General features: G+C 42.1%; 1 non-coding gene across 1 annotated transcript; it reads right to left on the bottom strand.

Annotated features, from left to right (window-relative positions):
• Positions 1–5,899: 5,899 nt before the first annotated feature.
• Positions 5,900–6,005, bottom strand: LOC124962539 (U6 spliceosomal RNA). The gene has a single exon (XR_007104543.1). It is a non-coding gene; the product is annotated as a U6 spliceosomal RNA (small nuclear RNA).
• Between the last annotated feature and the right edge of the window lie 2,520 nt (positions 6,006–8,525).

The raw sequence follows: 8,525 nt of genomic DNA, 5'->3' as shown, positions 1-8,525 counted from the left end.
GGGCATTTGCATTAAGGGCCTACAATCTTTTGGGACCTAGCAAAGCAAATTTCAGCGTCTTAGAACCCTAATTTTGGCTTTAAATAGCCAGTCACTCCTCCTGGAGACAAAAGTAGCTCTGAGACTAGGAAACACTGGCCTCCTCCAGAATATCAGGTTTGTGAATCCCTAGGGTTGGGTTGGGAATTAAAATTGATGTATCTGTCCAGTCAGGGACTGGAGACAACTTCTCCCCTACTCCATTCAACAGTCCCCCCACTCCACTTAATCTTGCCAGCTTGTTCAGCTACCTATGTATAAAATCTTAATTTCCTTCCTACTTCTTCCTATTTTCCATTTTTTATCCACCTGAAAAGTGGTGGATACTTTTTCAAAAGATTGATACATATTAGACATGTAGGATGGTGTACAAAATCTAAGTGCACAGATCAATGTGTTGTAACAGTGAACAGACCCACATAGCTACCACCCAGATCAAGAATTTGATCATTATGTGTATCCCAGCAGCCCTCCTTCTGTCCCCTCCTGGTCACTTACATCACCTTTCTTCCCAAAGGAAACCTCTGTTTAACTATTGATTAATTTCATCTGGCTGCTTTTGAACTTCATATAAATAGAACCATGCAGTAGGTGTTATTTTGTGTTTGACTTCATTCACTCAATAGTATGTTTGTGAAGATCATCCATAACATGTGGTAGCAGTAGTTCACTTATTTTAATTGCTATATAATATGCCATTAAGTGAACATACCACAATTCATCTGTTATTTTGTTGATGGTCATTTGGATTGTTTCTAGTTTGGGGTTATTACATGAGGCTCCTATAACCTTTTTGTTGATATCCTTTGTGCACTTGTGTTCATATTTTTATTGGAAATACCCACAGGAATAGAATTATTAGGTCATAGCATCAGCAAATGTTTAGCTTTAGTAAATGCTACTAAACAATTTCCCTTTGTGCTTATATTAATTTACAGTCTTCCAACAGTGTCTTAGCATTCCAGTTGTTTCATATCCTTATCAACACTTGGTTTTTATCAATCTAAAAAGATTAAAATTTTTAATCATTCTATTGGGTGTGTAGTGGTATTTCACTGTGGCTTAAATGTGCATTGCCTATAGCCAGGTGTGGTGGCACACACCTGTGATTCCTATGACTCAGAACACTGAGGCAGAAGGATTGCAAGTTCGAGGCCAGTATGGGCAACTTACTGAGACCTTCAGCAACTTAATGAGAACTTGTCTCAAAATAAAGAATGAAAAGGACTGAGAATGTAGCTCAGTGATAAAGTGCCCCTAGGTTCAATCCCTAGAACTCGAAGAAAAAAATTGTATTGCCTACTAACCAATGAGGTTGAACACCTTTTCATACATATTGCCATTTGGAATCTCTTCAAGTATTGTGTCAGTTTTCTATTTGGTGTTCTATCTTTGTGCTTTATGGGAGTACTTTATATACTCAGATATGAATCCTTTCTTAGTTATTAACATGAATATTTCTGAGTATATAAGTACAGAAGACTTTATTTGGGGATCTTCTGAAGTGTCAGGGTCACTGGGACAACACTATAATCTCTATATTTTGATCACTAATATATCCTTGGCTCTTGGCACGTAGAGATTTTCAATAAATGTGTTGAGTGAATGATGGAGGAGACAGAGGAGACTTATCTAGGTAGTGTGCCCTTCATTGTGCTTATCCCTAGATTCAAACACCAAAAGGCCTCGGGGGGAACAGATTTCTTTCCAGCCCAGGCAGCTGTAACCTTGGGAAGGGGAAAACATCCCAGCCCTTCTTTACTAAAAGAGCAGAAATAGCTGCAGTCTGTAAAGCAAGAAGCACAGATGTAGGGAGCAGAGGTCACAGATGAAAAGACAGGAACTAGCAGCAGGTAGCAAGCCAGTCAGATACTTCAGAAGGAGAGACTCGGTTGGGGGTGTCAAGAAGATAATGAGGGTCCACGAACATTGTTGTGGACTTTTGGGACAAGAACCTTCAAAGATCATGAACTCAAGACAAATCCACTCAAAGTTTGTTAGCTGAGAGCTCTTCCACACTTAGAAACATGTTCCCCCTGCAAAGGAGGTCCCCTGATACTTTGGTTGCAGGTTCTTACTCCTAACTTCTCACTGGGACCTCCCCACCCCATCTAGCTTGAACTTCCTTATGACTTAAAATGTCCATACTGAAGATGGAAGGCCATTAAGTCACTGTTAGTCCCTTATTCTTTACAAAGTCTTCTCACAGGCCTGTTGCATTCTGCAACACTTCCTGCTTGCTGGTTTTCTCTCCAGCATCTTCTGCTCCTTCAGCTATAGTGCAAAGACCAGCTCTGATCAGGAGTCTGATTCCTATTCCTAAGGGGAGGAGAGATTGCCCCCTTGCAACACCTTAACAAACTCACAATGTCTTTTCCCTAGATCCACCAGAAGGTAAGGTGGAATTTATCCAGAAGCTAATGGTAGCTCTAAAAATTTCTGAATAGGATAGGCTTGGGGCAGCAGCTAGTTAGAGAGAAACTGAATGATTTGCCTTGAAATTGCATTTATATAGTAAGTGCAGAATTCTCACTTAGAATATGATCTACTTGGAGGTGGGGGGAGTGTTATGGGAGGAGGGAATCATTGATCACTATCAGGGTCCTGTGAGTACCCTATGAGGGAAGGGCCTTTTTGGGTAGCCTTCTTCAGTCTTGCCTGAAACTTGTCAGTCAATTAACCTTTATCCTGAGGTCCTCTGGCCCCATGACCTTCCTTTAGGGATATCTACTATCCACTAAGGGCTTCTCCATGGACTACATGGATAGTGAAGCATCATTAAATTCCATAGCCCCATGGATCCTAGACCCCCTAACCAGTGTGGCAGAGTCACAAGACTAACCTAACATAGTTGGAAACTTTTCTTTTGTTTTGCTGGGAGAGGGTGCCCCCTCCCATTTTCCCCTTGCTGTAACCCCTCCCCTGCTATCTCCCTCCCAGAGGTCAACTTCTTTCCTGCTGCCCAGAGCTGAGGTGATATCCCCTTCCGGCTTCATTCAGTTCTAGGAGGATGTAGTGATGGGGGTGGGATGGGGAAGTGTAGCCATCTGTGCTCAGCCAGTTTTGTCATCATCCCCTTGACTTTTCTCTAATGGAGTTCCCCTTTCCCAAAGCCCCCTCAATACCTACCCTAGGATTCTTCTAGGCAGGATGGTTCTGGTGTTTGGAAATTGCTGAGTATAACTGAGAAGCCTCAGCAGCAAGCAAAATAGTCTAGTGAGTTATAAGTGGGGATAGAAATTAATCTTTGAGAGGTAAGTGCTGCAGAGCGGAATGTGCCACAGCTGTGTAATCACATGGGCTGGATTCATGCTCAGCCACGTATTAGGTATGTGACCTTGGGCAAGCTCTTTTATGTTTCTGAGCCACATCTATAAAATGAAAACACAACTCACTTTCTTCAAGATGCTGGGAGGATTAGTGATAAAATAACATTTGGAAAATTCTCTGCACACAGTAGGACAGCTATGATTTCACCAAAGAGGAAGAGCCACAAATAGGGATTAAGCATCCTGAAGGGGCAGCTCAGGTTCTCTCTGGGCCTCATATTGAATTCTGGACCTCACCGTGTATGTGGGCATGACTAATTGGACAGGGTTAAAGATGAACAATCTCAGTTAATCAGGGCAGCACCGCTACAGGGGTCACAAGCCAAAGACAAGTAAACTTTATCTTGTGAGAACCAAGTTGCAAGAAGACATATCTTGCAAACCAGATGATCTAGTTTCAAATCACCCTCTGTGTTTATTGCCCTTTGCTTTCCCTAGCCCAGGGTTTCCCGGTCTGCCCTGATCATAGAAATCACCCATGGGCACTTTTTTTAAAATAAAGATTTCCAGGCCTCACTTCTGGAAATGGTGTTTCCAAAAGTCTGGTGCTGGGCCAGAAAATCCACCCTTTTAAAATGATCTGAGTTGTTTGGGGGAGCGGTGCCCCAACTTGGTGGTTCTCCATACTGGCATATTAGAGCCTTCTAGGGAACTTTAATAAAAACATACCTTTGCTGTTGGGGGACATGCTGATCTTTGCCTGGGAAGGCTCAGGAACTCTTCAAGGGTATGGAGGTGCTTTGATTGAATCTGACTGTGTGGGTTTATATGTGAACTCATTTGCTCTGAGTAATCACCCTAGGAAGTAGTGTGTTGCAATATTACAAGTGGAAAGTGGATTGAAGAAAAGATTGATTTAAAAGTTATTGAAATTACTCATTAGGAAAATGTAAATCAAAACCACAGCCAGCCTGGTGCAGTGTAGCACACCTGATTTCCCAGTGATTTGAGAGGCTGAGGCAGGAGGGTCACAAGTTCAAGTTCAGCCTAGGTGATAATAAAAAATAAAAAGGGCTGTGGATGTAGCTCAGGAACAGAGTGCCCCTGGGTTCAATCCCTAGTACCAGGGGGAAAAAAGCATAGAACTACCATATCACTGAGCAATCCCACTCCTTAGTATGTGCCTAGAAGAATTGAAAAGAGCCAAAAAATGATTTTTATTAGAGGAAACAGTAAAGTATTCGGCAGGTAGAGAGAATGTGGCGTTTTCATGGCATAGCAGGTTATTCAATGTGTCTGGGTGCACATAGAGAGGTCCAAGATGAACAGGTAGATTTTGATGATAAGATCAGTTATACAGCTTAAGACTTCTAACATGAACTTTATTTTGTGGTGCTGTGGATTCAACCTAGGGCTTTGTGCATGTTAGACCAAGTGCTCCGTCTTTGAGCTATATCCCCAAAACTTCTTGCTTTATGTGTTGGTTGGGTTTTCATAGCTAGATGAAGTCCTTGAGCATGGGGATTTATATTTTTAAAATTATATTAATTTTTAAAAATTACTTTATATTTAAAAATTTCCACCATTTTGTTGTCAACATTCATGCACAAACTTTTGAGTAACTTTTGTTTTCATTTCTTATTCTCTCTCTCTCTCTCTCTCTCTCTCTCTCTCTCTCTCTATCTATCTCTATCTCTCTCTCTCTCTCTTTGGTACTAGGGATTAAACCCAGGGGTACCTTACCATTGAACTACATCTTCAGCCCTTGAAAACATTTTTTTTTTAAATTTTGAGACTAGATCTTGCTAAATTGCTTAGAACCTCGCAAAGTCACTGAGTCTAGTCTCAAATTTGCAATCCTCCTGCCTCAGTCCCCCAACTCACTGGGATGACAGGTGTGTACCACCATACTCGACTACCTTTTTGAATATGACCAAACTAGTGAATGTAAAGTGGTATCCCACTGTGATTTTAATTTGCATTTCTCCAATGTCTAATTTAAATAAACTTTTAATCTACCTTTCTTCAATTCATAGCCTGCATTTTCCATGCATTTCTATATTCAGTTTTGAAGTCTTGGGCTAAATCATAACCTTACCACAGAGGTTTTCCTGATTTCTCAAACCAGGCACAGTATATATGAGGTATATAGAATAAAACCTTTTTGTGGGCATGGTGACACACACCTATACTATAATCCCAGCTACTCGGGAGGCTGAGGCAGGAGCATTGCAAGTTCAAGGACAGTCTGGTGAAATTAGTGAGACTATCTCAAAAAATAAAAAGCGCTATCTCTCAGACTTGGGTAAGAGAGCCACCTTCCCTGGGCTTCTTACTTTGGAAGCCACCATATATTATAACCACAAAATAACTATACATATCAAAAACCAGGGGATGTCTTTCCACTTGGGGTTCAACACACAGTGCTGACACAGAGCATCCAATAACCTTGGTCACACATTCCTGAGGATAATAAATATAGTTTAGACTGAGGGAAACACTTTTCACTATATTGCCCTATTTCTTATTTATTTAAATTGATAAGAATTGTATATTTTCTGTGTACAGCACATTTTGAAATATGTATATATTAAAATTATGAAAGGCTCTATGAATTTTCATGCCATCCTTGTGCAGGGGCCTTGCCAATCTTCTCTGTCTCATTCCTTTTAAAAAAAAACTGGGGATTGAACCCAGGGATGCTCTACTACTAAGCTACATCCCCAGCCCTTTTTAATTTTTATTTTAAGATAGGGTCTCCCTGAGTTGTCCAGGCTGGCTTCAAACTTGTTATCCTCCTGCCTCAACCTCCTGAGTCGCTGGGATTACAGGAGTGAGCCACTGCGCCTGGCTCTTTGTTCCATTTCAGTATGTGTGCTGCCAAGGCGAGAATGCTGTAGGTCTTCAGAAAGCAAGGTAACCATGTCTGAATGCCCAAAGGTTTGTGGGTTGTATGGCTGTGAACTCTGGAGACAAATGGCTTTTGAGTGCAGGGAGGAATTGAGCTGTTAAAGTGCTTAGCTAAGAGAAAAGAAAATTAACTTGTCAAATCCTTCCTTTCAGATAGTATAGATTCTTGCATGACCTGTTATTTACCCACAGTGCTAAGGGGCCATTTTCTTGCTTGTCCTTAAGTTCCAATTTCTGTTTCTAGAGGTAAACATGAAATACTGTGCTGTTTACAAAACTGCATGATGGTTTAGGAACATTTTGTAGTATAAAATAATTTATATTCTTCTCTTTCTCTCTCTCTCTCTCTTTCTCTTGTTTTTTTTTTTTTTTTCTTTCTTTCTTTTGGGTTGAACCCAGAGGCACTTTACCACTGGACCACTACATCCGTAGTCCTTTATTTGTTTTTTGATTTTGAGATAGGTCCTCACTAAGTTGCTGAAACTGGTCTCAAACTCCAGATCCTCCTGCTTCAGCTTCCCAACTCACTGGAATTACAGGCAGGCACCACTGCACCCAGCTTCTTATTCTTTTTTTATTTAAATTTTCAAGAATATTTAATGAGCTGGACTTGGTGGCAGAGGCCTGTAAACCCAGCAGCTTGGGAGGTTGAGGCAGGAGGATAGCAATTTCAAAGTCAGCCTAGCAATTTAGCGAGATTCTGTCTCCAAATAAAATATTAAAAGGGCTGGGATGTGGCTCAGTGGTTAAGTGCCCCTGGGTTTAATCCCCGGTACCAAAACAAAACAACCCACCCCCCCTAAATTTAATGAAATATTCAGCTCTTAGATAAGAACTTTTGTTTCCCCTGAAAGAAAAAAAATACTGATGGCCATGTTTTTAACAACCCAGGTTCAAAATCAAGGGACTCCAGTTTTTACACCCTTCCTTTCCCATTCTCTCTGCTTATGAGTATTTTGTTTTCCTCCCCACAAACAGGTGAGGTGTAAGATAGTTGAACCAAGTCTTTTTTGGGGCATAGGGGGATGTGTGGGTGCTTACCTGCTGGAACTCTTTCAAGGTAGATTTGGGGAGTGGTAGATGGGTGGAGGCCGGAGTGGGGGAAGGCCCCAGATTCATGGCCCCATTGAAGTAGCCCCCTTACCACCAAAGAGTTATGATTAAACTTTTCCAAAGACCCTCCCCATAATTGTTCTTGTCAACAGGATTTTGCAGGGGGCATCGACAGGATTTCACGAGTTCTGCAGAGAGTTCAATGTGGCTGGAGCCTTCCTCTCACTGTAAAGGCCTGGTTTCTCTGTCTTAGGTCTGCGAGCAAGCTTGTTGCACCACAATTACTATCTCCATTTTCCGTAGCAAAAACTTGTGAAAACCTCTCTCTAGTCTAAGAAAGTGGGAAAAAAGCACCTGCCTGCCACGTAACCACTCACTGTTATATAAATCCCCTCCACTGGATATTAAGTTCAAAGAATTTTTAGACTCTGGGGTCCAGAGAATTTTAGGCAGTAGCTTCTATGGATGGCAGCCACTAAAATAAAACTACTTCCTGGAAATTCCTCAGGTGTTCAGCCTCATCTGACCTACATCAACCATCCTGCCCAGAGTCTCGGGGCTCACGTTTCCTGGCCAGGCCAGCATTTTGAGCCATTCTCTTCAGAAAGCACCCAGGGACCACTAGGCAGGAATATGTGGTCATAGAGCTGGGATTTGGAGCAGTTCCCCCTCAAGGACCTTCCTTCCCACTAGAGGGTTTGATTTATAAAGGAAGATTATCCTTTATAAAGTTGGAAGATGTGGTGAGGCTGGATGGGGACAGGGTTCCCTGTTCATTCTTCTCCCAGTTACTCTGTGGATCATCAGAGACCTGGCTTCCTCAAACTCAAAGAAGGGAAAAGAAGGTGGGAGAAGCCGGAGGTTGGGGTGGTAAGAAATGCCAACAAAGGGAGAGGCGTGCATGAGAGGTCAGTCAGGGAAACTCAGAGCTAGAGCTAAGAACGAAATCCACTAGAACAGGCTTTGTCCTTACAGCTCCCTGAAACACAACGAATGAGCCAAGTGCCACCAGTTCTTGGGGTAGACAGCGTGGTGGAATTGAGCCATCACTGAACTTGGGGGGTTTTGACCTGCATTTTAATTCTGGAGTTGCCCCTTAAGAACCATGTCATCATGGGCAAATGGCTTCTCAGAACTATTAGCACAGGCTTTGAATTCAGAAAGGCTCTGGCCCTAACACCTCCATGACCTTCGATCACCTTGAAGTTACCTAACCGTGGAGTCTTAGTAAAATGGGCAATAACACCTTAGAGT

This window comes from Sciurus carolinensis, chromosome 12 (genome assembly GCF_902686445.1).
Source record: "Sciurus carolinensis chromosome 12, mSciCar1.2, whole genome shotgun sequence".
In the NCBI taxonomy this organism is placed as follows: domain Eukaryota; kingdom Metazoa; phylum Chordata; class Mammalia; order Rodentia; family Sciuridae; genus Sciurus; species Sciurus carolinensis.
The sequence above is the reverse complement of the archived record's forward strand: the minus strand, read 5'-3'. Positions and strand labels throughout refer to the sequence as shown.